Source organism: Macaca fascicularis, chromosome 12 (assembly GCF_037993035.2).
Source record: "Macaca fascicularis isolate 582-1 chromosome 12, T2T-MFA8v1.1".
In the NCBI taxonomy this organism is placed as follows: domain Eukaryota; kingdom Metazoa; phylum Chordata; class Mammalia; order Primates; family Cercopithecidae; genus Macaca; species Macaca fascicularis.
The window spans coordinates 46,650,281-46,667,303 of NC_088386.1; positions in this window are offsets into that span (position 1 = coordinate 46,650,281).

Genomic DNA, 17,023 nt, shown 5'->3' on the forward strand with positions numbered 1-17,023 from the left:
AAAAACAATTAAAGAATGTTAACACCAAATGTGAGCAAGGATGCAGAGAAACTGGATCATTCTTGCATTGCTGATGGGAAAGTAAAATGATACAGCCACTCTGAAAAAATATTTGACAGTTTCCTACAAAATTAAAAATTAAATATGCACTTGTCGTATGATTTGGCAATTGCACTCTTATTTATTCCAGAGATATGAAAGTGTTCACCAAAGAATAATCTGTACATAAATGTTCACAGCAGCTTTATTCATAATATACAAAACCCAGAAATAATCCAAATGTCCTTCAGTGGCTAAACAAATAGTGATATATCCATACTATGAAATATTAGATAGTAATAAAAAGGAATAAAATATTGACAGATAAAACAATTTGGATAGATCTCAAGGAAATTATTCTGGAAAAACAAAGCCAGTCTCAAAAACAGTTACATTCTGTATGATTCCATTTATTTAACGTTCTTGAAATAACAAACTTATAGAAATGGAAAACAGATTCGTGGTTGCCAGGGGCTAGGTTTGGTAGGGAAGGTGGTGGGTATGGCTATGAGGAACAACCAGAGGGAGACTCGTGGTAACAGAAGAGCCTTGTAGCTGGATTATGGTGTTTGTCACACAAACCTACACGTGATAAAATTGCATACAACTACACACAGACACACACACACACATGCAGGTACATAGATTGTACCAATGTTGATTTCCTGGTTTTGATGGTTATGCAAAAATATTACCATTGGGGGAAACTTAGTGAAGGGTACCCAGGAACTCCCTGTCCCTGTACATTTTTTGGGGACTTCTTGTGAGTCTATAATTCTTTAAAAACAAAAAGTTAAAACAAAACATGAAATTATTCCCTATTTCAATTATTTGTAATTACATTTTTGATTTATGATTTATTCCTTCAAGAATTTTTTCAGGAATAAATTACACTTGCAAAACAGGAGAAGGCTGTTCAGATAAAACACTATCCTTTTCGTTTTAAGCAGAATGCTTCCTAGAGGGGTTTGGAATAAGAAGCAATGTACATTACATCCTGGGTTCCCTGCTCTGAAGAACGCATGCCAACTCCCAACATTTTGATACCAAAAAACTAGGTTCTAATAACATCAGGGACAAACTTGAGAGCATAAGTCAGCAAAAGACAACATTCAGACTGACAAATTTATGCATTATGGTTTTTGCTGAAATCAAAAACAAGTATTATAAACTTTATAGCAAATTTAAACATGATTTTTTAACAAACAAAAAATGTACCATATGCAAAAATTTGCATTTAAGCTACATGGCCCTTTATTGGTGTATGTATAGATATCTATACTATATATCTCTACCTATCAGGCTGTTTTTATTTGGCGTATTCCAACATGATTTCTTAGACCATCAGGCTCTCACCATTAGGAAGTGGTGGCGGCTTGGGATGGAAAAGCATCTCAAGAGTTTATCAAAAAGGAGTTGAGGCTGAGCATGGTGGCTCACGCCGATAATCCCAGCACTTTGGAAGTCTGAGGCGGGCAGATCACGAGGTCAGGAGTTCGAGACCAGCATGACCAACATGGTGAAACCCCGTCTCTACTAAAAATACAAAAAATTAGCCAAGTGTGGTGGCAGGCACCTGTAATCCCAGCTACTTGGGAGGCTGAGGCAAGAGAATCGCTTGAACTCGGAAGGTGGAGGTTGCAGTGAGCCGAGACCACGCTGCTGCACTCCAGCCTGGGTGACAGAGTGAGACACCATCTCAAAAATAAAGACAAAAGAAAAAGGAGTTGAAAATGACTCCTGTATGGATTCTGTGCTTTTAATAAACATCATTTGAAAGATTTAACAGTAGATGAGTAGAAATATATAGATCACATTTACCTATCTTTCAAGTTCATATAAATATAAAAGTTGAGGGAAATTTCTTTGGCAAATCTCAGAACATTTTCTCAATGATTTAGTGTATGTATAAACATCTAAATGTGTCTAGGTTTTTCAACTAAAACCTTTCTATGGTGCATATTTATAGTTTTATAGGATGGTTTCAATGTTCATAATAATTTGAAAATTACACATTCAAATCAGAGATTGCTTAGCTCTCCCATAAAATAATAAAAGATGTCTGCTAAAACACTGTATAAAAAACAGCTTGTTCCTGGAGCTAGCTAAGGAAGTAGGTGAGGGTTCTATGATTCCAGTTAACAAACATTTCACGCCGATGCATGACTCGATGTAGTCTAGGCTGGTTTGCAATGTCCAGCATTCATTCTGTTTCTTTGTCACAAAATCCAAAGCTCTGCACCATATGGTGTCATTTTTGAAATGTTAATCTGAGCAGAGCTTGTGATGCCAGTTAGGTTTCCAGCTGGTCTCTGTATTGGCTATTTCACAGACATTAGCCCTGTTTTGAATTAAACTAAATTACGGAATAAAATGAGATATTGTCATGCAAAGTCAGGCAATATTATTTGACATCTGCACCATCTCTGAGAGCTTTATTGAGTGGCTATTTTTAAATGTAAACTAAGAAAGAAAGAATACATAAACAACTTAAGACTAGATAACATATTAATGTAGCATCTTAGGAGATAATAACAATACTTGAAGAATGACCTCCATCCACACCCTATGTCTATTTAGGCCAGAGAGAAGGAAGTAAATAGCTTTTTCTAAGACATTTACAGACCGAATGCATCAGTTTTGCCTGGCTAAGGAAACGGCCATTAAGATGTATGTGGATCAGAAATGCACATGTTCACTTTTTATTTTTTCACCTTCCTATCATTTCCAAAAGACACTTATTTGAAAGTAGAGAGATGGATAAAAGGAATTCACTCTGCTTTGCATAATAATTTAGCATACTAAATCCACTGGAAGAGAGGAATCTTGCTGATAACTACACAGGGTTGGCAGTTGGTGTGGCTAAACATTTCTCATTCTCCTGTAGCTTTACTGTCCCCTGCCTGAGAATCAGAATTTGTCCATGGCAGATGTGTATCTGTGTGTCTCCTGTGTGGATGAGGGTGTATCCATGGACACTGTTACTCACAGGAAAATCAGAAACAAAAATTCGTATCTGTAACTTACACTGGAGATAGACCTTGAAAAGGACTAGACTTGCAATGCCTAAATTCCTCCCCACCATCCCTCTCTCAAAAGTTTTCTACAAGACTTGGGAAATCAAGGGTCATTAAAAACTATTCTGCTGTAGCTACAGAGCCTAATTCTACCCCAAATCCCAGGACTTGTTGCAAGGCTTTGCTTTGAGGATAGAGATGGATCCAGTGTGTGCACAACCCCGTGGGTCAGGTGGTTTCCTGTGGAGTCAGTCCAGGTTTGCCCAAGGAGATCTGAAGAGAGACTGTCACAGAGGAGGGCAGACCTGAGATCGTGTGAGCAAGGGCAGGAATCTGGATGTGTCCTAGAGAGGACCACCTGTGAAAGCTTTAACTTCTTGAAAGCTTTCCTTTTGAATTTTTTTCCTTTCGACAGTTCTAAGTATCTTTCCATGTAAGTTCCCTTTAATAGAGCCCCAACCCTTCAGTGACCTCTGGTCTACCCATTCAACTGGATATTCCAGTGGTGCAGAAGAAAGGAAGGACAGGGGTAAAATGTACCTCACATTTGCCCCTAGCCACTTCTTCCCTCTTTCTTACCCTACATCCATGCCTCATCAAGGAGGCCCGCACTCCCGAGTTCCAGGGCCCCAGCTGATAACTGAGGAGAAGTGATTAGAGACTGTGTTATGGAGTGAATGTTTGTGCCCTCCTCAAAACTCATGTGTTGAAACCCTAACCCTCAATGTGACAGTATTAGGTGGTCGACCTTTGGAAGGTGATTAGGTCAGGAGGCTGGGACTTTCATGATGAGATTGTAGAAGGGAAAGAGTTTCCTTACAAAGAATCTTATAGTCTGGGAACAGTGGCTCACGCTTGTAATCTCAACACTGTGGGACGCTGAGGCAGGCGGATCACTGGAGCCCAGGAGTTCCAGACCAGCCTGGGCAACGTGGTGAAACTCCATCTCCAATAAAACTACAAAATTTAGCCAGCTGTGGTGGCACACACCTATAGTCCCAGATACTCGGGAGGCTGAGATGGGAGGATTGCTTCAGCCTGGGAGGCAGAGGTTGCAGTGAGCTGAGATAGTGCCACTGCACTCCAGCCTGGATGACAGAGTGAAACTCTGTCTCAAAAAAACAAACAAACAAACAAACAAAAAAACCAGAATCTTATGATCTTATGAGGATGTCCTTATAAGAAGAGAAAGAGATATTCTCTCTCTCTCTCTCTCTCTCTCTCTCTCTCTCTTCCTAGGAGAGCCACCCAGGAAAGCATGCACATAGAAAAGGCCATATGAACACACAGAAAAGGCCATATGAACACACAGCTAGAAGGCAGCTGTCTGTAAGCCAGGAAGGCAGCCCTCACCAAAAACGGAATCTGCCAGCACATTGGTCTTGGACAGACTTCCCAACCTCCAGAATCATGAGAAATAAATATCTATTAAATGTCTATTAAATAATTAAGCCCATCTAGTCTCTGGTACTTTGTTACAGCAGCCCAGGCTAAAACAGATTGCAACTCAGATAAGAAACAGAGATGAAATAATCAGGGTCTGATTTCATACAACTTTCTTTTCCAGAGTGAGTTCATGTTCTTTGCAGGGACATGGATGAAGCTGGAAACCATCATTGTCAGCAAACTAACACAGGAACAGAAAACCAAATACTGCATGTTCTCACTCATAAGTGGGAGTTGAACAATGAGAACACGTGGACACAGGGAGGGGAACACCACACACTGGGGCCTATTGGAGAGTGGGGGGCAAGGGGAGGGAGAGCATTAGGAAAAATAGCTAATGCATGCGGGGCTTAAAACCTAGATGAGGGGTTGATAGGCGCAGCAAACCACCATGGTACTTTTATACCTACGTAACAAACCTGCACATTCTGCACATGCATCCCAGAACTTAAAGTAAAATAAAAATAAAATAATAAAATTAAATATAAGAAAAATAACTTTTTTCTTTTCCAAATACCCTACAAGGATGGTGATCCCAAAAGCTGTGCAAAACCAACTCTTATGTTAGACTAGATGACATTTATTATTTTCCAAGTGCCAGCTGTCTTGACCACTTTACTTGCATTATATTTGAACAACAATGCTGTAAGGTAAATGCAGTCACTTTCCTTGTTTTACAGATGAACGAGGAGAGACTCGATTAATTAACTTGCCCACTATCAGAGAAATGGAAAGCAGTGAAAACTGCTTTGAAAACAGGTGGTTTGACTCCAAAGTCTATGTACCAACCACTATCCTAATCCAGCCATTTTCTGACTTTCCTTGAGTTAATAACTCAATTCTTTTGTACTTCTATGCTCCACATTTTTTCCCAGAAGCTTAAACTTTCCAAAACTCTACTTCTTGCTTTGACCCTATCATTTTCTGCTCAAGAAGTTTGTTGGCCCCTTCTTCTGTGAAAGACTCTCAGCCCAGAAACACTTAAGGGTAGGTCTGGGCAGAGTACTTGTCATTAACTAGTATCATCCTTTCAAGAATCTACTTTTCTCAGATGGTATGGTAGTCTGTATTCCTTTTTCCAAACCCATATTTGGTTCCCCTCTATGTGGAAGGATGGCATTTCTCCACCCTACTGCACTCACACAGGGCCCTGTGATTTGCTTTGGTCAATAAAATGTGAGCAGAAGCGACATGTGTCTCTTCCAGACAGAAGTTTTAAGAGCCAGCACCTACTTTGCTATGGGCTATTTTTTCTTTGTCTGAGCAACTGGAAATATTCCATTGGAAGCTACTCCATCTTCCTGGGTCCTAGGCTGAAAATGACATGAGGCAGAACCTCAGCCAAGCCACTATAGATATGGAGCATACTGAGTAAGAGACAAATCTTTGTTGTTGTTGGTCACTGAAATGTTGGGGTCCTTTGTTACGGCAGCAACACCTAACCTAACTGACTGATACAAGTGGATAATCTGTATTTCTAAAGCTGCCTCCTGCAGCTGTGAAGCCCCATCTCATTGTGCCTCTGCTTCTACTTCAGAGTTTGATTTATCCTCCAGGGATATTTACCAATGTCTGTAAACATTTTTGGTTGTCACAAGTGGGGCATGCTACTAACACCTGGCTAGGGAATGCTGGCAAATATCCTACAATGAGCAGAACAGTCCCCCACAACAAAGAATTATCCAGCCTAAAATGGCAATATTGCCAAAGTTAGGTCTACACTAACCACCAAAATGATCCAACTTATTGATGTATCATTAGGAGTGATTTATTTTCAAGGAAATAGAATGCCCAAGTAGTCTCAATAGCTTAAAAAAATAGTTAATTTTGTTTGAGCCAACCACATCAAATCCATTTCATCAAGAAAGCCAAAGCTTGTCCATACACCCCTCAGAAGATCCTCAGGTCCCATTGGCCAAAGCTTCTCCATTTAGCATCCCAAGCACCAAAGGAAGCCAGGACTGTGCATATTTAGCTTTCCCAGTCTTTATAGTAGAAAAGGCAAGAGGAAAAATGACTGAGAATCAGTCTTTAGAGAGCAATCTTACAGTATCTGTCTTTCTCTGGTTTTAGGCTGTAGACCAGTTACACTGACTTGTGTCATGAGTAAGGAAGGGGGAAGATGACATGTAAAACTGTTTTGAGATCTATGGTCAGTGTTCCATAGACAGCTTTGTGAAGTGGGATGAAAAGAAGCTCCTCCTTCTCCTTCCAGTGTCCCTTCCAGGCATTCCAGTGAGTCATCCTCCTGTTTCAAGCTCATGCCCAAACTGAAGCACCTGTCCTGTGGTCTTCACAGCCTGCCACAACCTGTAGAACCACATGAAGACAGGTTTTCCCAGCATGGCCTCGTGTGAATTCTAGGATGTGAAGGCAATTGACTAGCTAGGAGTCAGGCATTCTTGGACGGTAGTGTGGGAAGCTAGCAGAAAGACAAGAACAGTGACCTTTGGCCTAAAAAGTCCTAAATTTTGGCAATGGCTTTGTCTTTCATCTCAACTCTCACCACACCTCCACATCAGACTAGTTAGTCCTTCTGAGGGTTTGCAATCTATGACTCAGTTAATAGGGGCAATATGTGCTCAGGAGGACTTCTAATAGAAAATGCATCCATATGGAAATGCAATCCAAAAGCATGAAGGAGCACAGATGATGCATTATGATAACCTTAGTTCATTCAGTAAGTCAGCAAAAGTGTGTGTCACAGTAAATTAGAAATGACTAAACACTAGCCTTTTTGCCCATTTTAAGTAATATTCCTTAATGACCTTAAATGAAACAGAAAATTAAAAATCTGTGAGATGAAGAGAAGAGCAAATTGAAATACATACTCAGATACAGTATGAAAGCAGCAAAAAGTTAATAGTTATTTCTATGTTTAGTGCACTGATGGAAAAACAGAGCTGTCATAATTGTTTTACAATGTTACAATGTGAGTGCTATTCTTAATGTACTTTTCATTCAAAGGCCAAGAGATTAAAAAGGTAATATATAGGAAAATGACTCAGTGTGTAGGCTAGATCAGAAGTTGGTGCATTATGTACTTAACTTCTTCCAGGTTTTATTATTACAGTGATTCCTTATTCAGGAATAGAACTCTTAGATACTAGCCCCTAAATGAATGGAGAGCCGTATGCCACACAGCTTGGAAATTGGAAAATGATTTGGATGTCATGATTTCTAAGCCTATGTGTTGGCACTTAAAACCTCTCAGAATTAACTTATATATCAAAGCTGACCCAGTGAAATGAAAACACCAAGAGATCATCACACCGTTCTTGGGGATAGGAGGCTTCTTTGGTGTTGTAAACAAGAAAAACAAAACCACTGAATCTGGGGTCAGAAAATGCACTTCAATCTTTGCCTCCACCATGTATTTACTAGATATGACACTATGGGCAGGACTTTACATCTCTCTAAACTTCAGTTTCCTCCAAAATCTACGTAAGTTATCTGCTACTGAATAACAATTTACCCCCAAAACTTCGCAGCTTAAAACAACAATAAAAATTTATTATCTCACATAGTTTATGTGGGAGAGTTCAGAGGCAACCTACCTGGATGGTTCTAACTCAGGGTCTCTAGCGAGCTATTGAGATGCTGACCACAGCGGTGTTCATTTTAAGACGTGACTGGCCCTGGAGAATCCTGTTCCAAGATGCTTACTTATATGGCTTGTAAATTAGTACTGATTATAGGACCACTCACTACATGGACTGTCCTCAGGCCTGTTTGAGCTTCCTTACAACATGGAAGCTGGCTTCCTCCAGAGGAATAAGCATAAAATGACTTTTTAAATCATAACACTCTTTACAATTATTACAAGTGTTTCATCCTAATTCCATCACGTGATCAAGAATGTACACTTGGTAACAGGGTTGGTCAAGAAATCTATGTGTATGTCCATATATATATGTGCTTTTTAACTGACTTTTTAATCAAAAGTATGCATGTACATGGTTTTAAAACTCAGATAGTGAATAGTGCCATCAGGTTTACAGAAAAAATAAGTCAGGCACATACCCTATTCCTGTACTTCTCAAAAATAATCACTTTTAATTCTTTTAGCATTTTAACTCAACCTATACAAATAACCTGCATGAACTATTTTTTAATTTATAATTTTAGAAATAATTTATTGGCTTCCTAATATTAGAAGTTTTAACTCTAATACCATATTCACCTCTTCCTCAATTCCCAAAAATATATATATTATAAATTAAAGAAAATCAATATTCAGTCTGTGCATAATAATATTGGTGTAAAGCTGGGTCTTAGCTAAGCTGTATAAGGTATTAGGTAATTTCTTTTTAATGATGATATTCATTTTATCTGCAAAGGAGACTAAAAGCTATAAGATTTTTTTTAGTATTATGAGATACAGAGAAATTAAACAGTTTCTTCAAGGTTTAATTAGCAATAAATCATGTTGATTTATTCAATGCTTAGCAAGGTAGTCTGGTGACATGTTTTTAATTGTGTAAAAAAAGCCAAAAGCGGTGGTTCCCACTTGTAATCCTAGCTACTCAGGAGGCTGAGACAGGAAGATTGCTTGAGGCCTGGAGTTTTGAGATTAGCTAGGGCCACAAAGCAAGATTCCATCTTTAAAAATATAAAAAACAAATCAGTTGGGCTCAGTAACATGAGCCTGAAACCTTTGTCCTAGCTATTCAAGGGGCTGAAGTGGGAGGATCACTTGAGCCTAGGAGTTCGAGGCTACAGTGAGCTATGATCACCACTCGGCTTGGTGACCGAGTAAGACCCTGCCTCTAAAATTAATTAAAAAGCTTTTTTAAATAAAATATACTTAACAAAAAATTTATCATCTTAATCATTTTCAAGCAGACAGTTCAGTGGCATTAAGTACATTCATATTGTTATGTGACTATTACCATCATCCATCTTCAGAACTTTCTCATCTTCCCAAACTGAAACTCTGTACCCACCAAACTATAACTCCCCACTACTTCACTCTTCAGGCAATCGCCATTCTACTTTGTATAAATCTGACTGTTTTAGATACCTCATATAAATGGAATCATAAACAATATTTATCCTTTTGTCACTAATTTATTTCACTTAGCATAATGTCTTCAAGATTCATCCATGTTGTAGCATGTGCCAGAATTTCCTCCCTTGTTAAGACTTAATAATATTCCATTGTATGTATATACACATGTTGTTTATCTACTCTTTCAGTAGATACTTTGGTTGTTTCCACCTTTTTGCTATTACGAATAATATTGCTATGGACTTGGGAGTACAAATATCTCTTCAAGTCTCTGCTTTCAAGTCTTTGGGGTATATACAAAGAAGTAGAATTGCTAGATCCTAGGATAATTCTATATGTAATTTTCCTTTTTTTTTTTTTTTTTTACATAATGGCCACCCTAATGGATAAAGTGGTATCTCGTTATAGTTTTCATTTGTATTTCTGTAATGAACTGTGATTTTGAACATCCTTTCATGTGCTTATTGCCGTTTATAAATCACCTTTGGAGAAATGTCTAAGTTTTTGCCCATCTTAATTAGGTTGGTTTTTTTCTTATTGGATTGTAGTTCTTTTTGTATCCTGGATATAATCCCTTATCAGATACATTATTTGCAAATATTTTCTCCCATTCTGTGGGTTGCCTTTTCACTCTGATAGTGTCTTTTGATGCACAAAAGTGTTTAATTTTGAGGTAGTCCCGTTTGTCTACTTTTGTCTTTGTTGCTTGTGCTTTTGGTGTCAACATCTAATAAGTCATTGCCAAATCCAGTGTCATGAAGCTTTTTCCCTATGTTTTCTTGTAAAAGATTGATAGTTTTAGCTTTTGACCTATTTTCAGTTAATTTTTGGATATGGCATAAGGTAAGAGTTCAACTTTGTTCTTTTGCAAATGAATATCCAGTTTTCCCTGCACAATTTGTTGAAAAGAATGTCCTCTCCTCATTAAGTAGTCTTGGCAGCCTTGTCAAAAATCATCTAACCATATATCTGAGTTTATTTCTGGGTTTGTATTATGTAATACTTTGTAGTATTACAAAAAAAGTTGTAGTACAACTTTTTGTTTTCTTTTGAGTCCATAATTGCCTTATCCTTTCAATTGCTTCATTTCCATGTACCTATCGTTAATTCACACCCAACCAGCTCAGACATATAAAATTCCTCTCATTATAGTTTTTAAAATCTGGCAGTAGATGGGATTTGACCCATTTTCTTGATTGTTTTGGAGACATTGCTCTCAGAGCCCTCTGCCTCCCTCTCCTCTTTGAGGACTTCTGCACAGCTATTATGTGGAAAATTTCTTTTCACTGTCATCCTGGGAATTCCCATTGCTGCATCTTGTGGCAGGTGCCCCATACCCAGGATTCTTTATATCTTCCTTCTTTACTCACTCGTGTTGGTGAAACACATCATTCAACTTTCTGAATATATTTACTCCATCCTAACACTTTAGTTTTCATATGAATAAGTATGGAATTCTAGGTTCGAAATACATTATCTCAGAATATTGAAGACTTGACTCCATTGGCTTCTAGTCTCCAGTGTGACAGTTAAGAAACCAAATTTTAGATAACAGGACATCAGTAAAAAGATTGTGGATGGGAAATTTCATGGTCATATCTTTTTCAAGTAGATCACATTGGCTGCTGTATGACAGATGAACCTAAGAGGTGCAGAAACCAGTTGGAAGACTAGCAGCATTCCAAGGAAAAGCTAAAAAAACCCTAAACTAAAAAGAGCACTAGAGATGGAAAGAAAGGGTAGAATTCAATAAATATTTAGGAAAAGATGTGAGTAGGATGAACTGATTATTGGTAGGGTCTAGGATGATTCCCCATATTTGGACAAAAGTAGATAAAACCTGAGCATTTGGAAGTACAATAGATAGATAGATAGAGATACATATCTATACAATAGAGATAGCTACATAATCGATTTTTTTTAATATTAAATGTAGTTAACCGCTGTTGATGAGAAAAAGACCAAACTGTAAAATATTTGAAGACATTTATTCTGAGTCACTGTGAGTGACTCAGGTAATATGAGTCACTACAGCCAGGGACGTAGCCTCAAGAAGTCCTGAGAACATGTGCCTGAGGTGACTGGATTACAGCTTGCTTGTATACATCTTAGGGAGACAGAAGTTACAGGCAAAGATATAAATCAACACATGTAAGGTATATACATTGGTGCAGCCTGGAAAGCTGGGACATCTCAAAGGGGGCACATACAGGTCATGAGTAGATTTAAATATTTTCTGATTGGCAATTTCTTAAAAGAGTTAAGCTTTGCCTAAAGAGTTGAAGTCAGCAGAAAGAAATGCCTGAGTTAAAATAAGGAGGGGTTGTGAAAGCCAGGGTTCTTGTGATGTAGATAAAGCCTCTAAGTAGCATACTTCAGAGAGACTAGATGGTAAATGTCTCTTTTTGGATCTTAAAAGGTGTCAGATTCTTAGTTAAATCTCTTCTGGATGAGGATAAGACCTAGAAAGAGAAGGAGATTCTCTACAGAACATAAATTTCCCCCACAAGAGATGGCTTGGCAGGACCATTCCAAGATAATGTCAAAGAAATCTATTTTGGGGTAAAATACTTCAATTTCCTTCAGGGCCTTTTATCTGTCATGTGATGCTATACCAGAGTCAGGTTGCAACTTGTCATCTTATTACTACAAAACGTCTATTTTGTCAGTCTTACGACTTTTATCTTCATGTTAATGCTGGTCAGTTGTGCCTAAACTTCAAAGAGAATGGGGTATAATGAGGCATATCTGACCTCTCTTCCTTTCATCGCCTGAACTAGTTTTTTGTTTTTTGTTTTTTTTAAAGAAAAAATATTTTAATAAGCACTTATAATTCAAATAATGAATTAATATAAATTGTAGTGTTACATAAGATTATAAACTTAAACAAGATCATTAGAAAACATTTTCTAAAGTTCAATCTCCTAAGTCCAAAAGTATCCTAATTATATAGCTATTTTATTATTATTATTATACATTAAGTTCTGAGATACATGTGCAGAACATGCAGGTTTGTTACATAGGTATACACGTACCATGGTGGTTTGCTGCACCCATCAACCCATCATCTACATTAGGTATTTCTCCTAATGCTATCTCTCCTCTAGCTTTTTAGGTTTCTTTGGAATTCGTTTGGCCAGGAGGGGCTCTGTTCAGTCAGTTGGAGGGCTTAGAAATTTATTTTTGGTTTACTTTGCATTATGAGATAATGGATACCTCATCTCTGGAGACATTTGAGCAAAGACCAAAGGAGTATTTTTAATCTTTAGGTTATGAATCATTTCAGAATTAGATGGAAGCAAAACTACATACATGTGCATGCATGTGCACACACACACACACAAACACACACACACATTTTTGTATATATATTTAACCTCTAAGTCAATTAGGTGAAGAGAAAGTGAACTAATTGATCTTCTGCAAGGTATAGTCCTTGGGCTGACTGTGAGGTAGGATCAATGAGCTCTAATTAGCTTCCAACTCTCATTATTCTAATTCTATAAATAACAAAGTACTACCTGTTACTGTGTCCCTGCACCAAGAATGCATTGCCAAACTCACCTCACCATGTTTCCATTTGAGACAGGAGTCTGGCAGGACTGGTTTCACAAGATACAGGTCATAAAGACGCCACTGATAAAACACGATGCAGTGAAGAAGCTGGCCAAAACCAAGATGGCAACAAAAACAACCTCTAGTTGTCCTGGCTGCTTATTATATGCTAATTATAATACATTAGCATATCCAAGGAAACTCTCACCAGCACCATGCTATGGCAACGTCTGGAAGTTACCCTATATGATCTGAAAGGGGGAGGAACCCTCAGTTCCAGGAACTCCCTGCCCCTTTCCTGGAAAACTCACAAATAATTCACCCCTTGTTTAGCATATGATCAATAAACAACCATAAAAATAGCCAAACCAGCAGCCCTCAAGGCTCCTCTACCTATGGAGTGGCCACCCTTTTATTCCTTTACTTTCTTAATAGACTTGCTTTCACTTCACTCTGTTGGCTTGCTCTCTAATTCCTTCCTGCAGGAAGCCAGGAACACACGTGGTTTCCCAGGCTGAACCCCAGTTTGGGGGTTTACCCTGTAACACATTACTTACTTACATGTATTGACCTCCTTGAGGGAGAAGTCTTTCTTTTACCCCTCTGGATGTCCCTATCATGAAGCACAAGGTTGATTAAATAAATCTTATCAAATAACAACATAGGGAAATCAAAGTGGTATGGTCCTTGCCCTCTAGCAACAGTGTCTGCTCTTTTCCTTCTCTTCCCCAACCACTACCACAATCCTTACCCATTAGAATTACACTAACTACTCAAGTTCAATGCTGTATGCTAAGACATTTAATATTTCTATTGGACCCCAGTCATACCATTAGGGAGTCTATGGAACCCATTTAAGATTTTGAAGGAAATCTTGATAGCCCCAAATTATGTACCCCAGCCCCTCCCCCCAAAAGAGATTTTTATCCTTTGCTTACTGCTTAGGAGGGGATATGGTGGTGAAATAGGCACAAGATGGGAATTTGGGGATTATCATCCAGTTCTTAACTTATTCTGGGTCCTAGAATTAGCTCCCTTTCTCTTCTTGGGCTTCAGTGTTTTCATCTGTAAGTGAAAAGACTTAACTGGACCAAAATAGCTAATAGGCTTTCTTTTGGCCCACCTCTGATCAGATGGTTCCAACTGCCTGATGCACTGTGCAGAGGAGGACTATGAGGCTGGGTCTGGGCCAGGGCTGAGCAGCACCCTGTTTGGATGGTTTCTGCAATGGAGGGGCAGGGTATATGCTGGCAGTATGCCGGCCCCAAGGTGGATGGTCACTAATGTCTCATTCAGCTCTCTAAGTCTGCGACTAACACCCTTATTTTTCAGCCTGTTAACCTTTTTGTTGGTCTCAATTAATGAATCTCTACATTTTTCATGTCCCTTTTTAATTGAGGAGACTAAAATTGCATGAAGTTTGCTTGAAAACTTATCAGAGATGTATAATGTCATAGTTCCTAAATCCCACATTCCACTTACACGTCATAATAGTTGCTTCTTTAATTAGAATTGAAATGTCAACCCATAATATATGAGACACATGACACTAATAATAACTAATTGCTAGCTGTAGAGAAATATATAATATAAAATAAAATAATTCAGCATAACATATTATATTAGTTTCTTAGACAGTTCCTGTAACAAATTACTACAGACTGGGTGGCTGAAACAACACAAATGTATTCTCCCACAGTCCTGGAAGCCAGATGTCCAGAATTAAGGTATTGGCCATCATGTTCCTTCTGAGGGCCCCAGAGAGGAGTCTTCCTTTTTCTTCCTAGCTTCCGCTGGTTGCTGGCAATTCTTGACATTCCTCAGCTTGCAGCTGTATTGCTCCAGTCTCTGCCCCTGTAGTCACATGGCACTCCTCCCTGGGAATCTGTATCTCCAAATCTCTCTCGTTAGAGGAAAATCAGTCAGTGGATTTCGGGCTCACCCTAATCTAGTATGATCTCAACCCAACTTGATTGCATCTGCAAAGACCCTATTTCCAAATAAAGTCACATTCACAGTACCAGAAGTTAAGACTTCAAGACATCATTTTGGGGGACACAATTCCACCCACAACACATATCATAGCAACCTCTACACTTGCCAAATAATTCATTATTAAATCATGACAGACATCCATGCTTCATCTTGCATGTCTTGATGATAATGATCTATAATTATTTACCTGGAATGGTATCATAAGTTCTTGGTGAATAAAAGCACCAGACAATAGCATAATAGAACCTTATTTACAGGATATTATATAAAATGTCTATATGTAGAAAAATGCATTGAAAAATATTTGAATAAGGCAAGCATCATTTTTATAAGAACAAAGCTTTAGATTTATAAGCTAGACACAATAATAACACCACCAATAAAATATATTGTTTCCAATGCTAATACTTTTCAAAATAATAAAAGCAAAAGTAAAAACAAGCATACCAATTTAAAAGACATGTTTTTATATGTTGACAAAAAACAAAGATAATTTTTGCTTTTATATTTAGTCCTAATCCTTCCAAAACCTTTAGCTAACCAATGATCAAAGATGAAAAGGGTCTTGCCTTCTTCCTCATAAAGGAAGAAATTCTTTCCCCAAAGTCCAAAGTAGCTTTATTTAATAGGTCACTTTGCCTCTTAATATTATTGAAAAGAATGCCCCTATTATGTTATCTCTGACTAAGTTGTGGCAAAAACAAAGTTGACATCAGTTATTTGGCCTCAGATGAACCTACAATAGAGAAATCTGAAAAGCAGTACAAAGAAGGGAGCCAAGACAAACATGAGCCTGGGGGCTGAACAGAGACCCAAGTATGCACCGTTCAGCAAATCTGCAGGGACAACCTTGGCTAAGAGCTGAAATCAGTGGTCAGTGGGGCATGCAGCTTCACTACCTCCACCTGTCTTTTAGTGTGTCATTATTGCAAATTAAATAATTCAGTTGAAAGATAAAACATTCGCTACACTGGCGGCAAAATCTTTTGATGCCAACATGTGACAAATGTAATTGAGTTCTCTTCCACTAAAAGTCAGACTATCATGGAGTTCAAATCCAAATCTCTCAGACCTTCTTTGTCCCATTTAAGAAGGATGGTCGTATAGGCTCTGACATAGTTGATTTTTTTAACTGCAAAGGAAGGAAGTTCCTTTAAGCCTAAAAAAGCAAAACCATCTGGTATTGCACAGCTGTGGTAATATTGTGTATCTAATTATTTATGGAGATACCTATGATTTGGCCTGGATATATCCCAAAAGACTTTGGAAAAGCAGAGTTTCCTTGCGGGTTCAGATCAATAGCTTCTAAATGGTTATTCTGGTTCAAGATTTTTCTCATTGGAATGAAGAATGGGAAAACCCTGTTTTCATTAAAGAACCACAGAAATGTCATCCTGATTTATGTCAAGACATCAAAGAAGACATGCTATGAAGTCCTGTAGGAAAAGTCATTCTGACAGTCATTCTATAACTTTGGCTTTTAAACTTCATTGGTCAGAACAGGTGACAGAAATATATTTAACAACAAGTGTAGTATCTAAACCCCTAGTTATTTATTGCCATATGCGCTCTACAGATTAACTACTACGAAATGATAATCCACCCTCTTTAAACAAAATCACAAAAAATGTAGAACTTTAGAGTTTAACACTCAATAGAGATTTTCTGCTTCATGTCAGGACACAAGACTAGGTTTTTTGGTTTTGTTTTTGGTTTTGCCAGACAAATCTTCCCACAGGAAAAAAAAAATAGAAAATTAGAAAGACATTTTTAAAATATAAATGCTTGAAGGCATCAAAGAGTTTCAAAAACAGATTTTTTAAAAATCTAAGATTTGACAGAGAAAAGGGGTACAGAGAAATGAGATCAACTTTCAGTGTGTTTTACCCTTAAGCCTCTGCCAATTTACCAGTGGTATCTTAAGGACTGAAAAGTTGAGCAGAAGCCTGTGTCTGGAAGG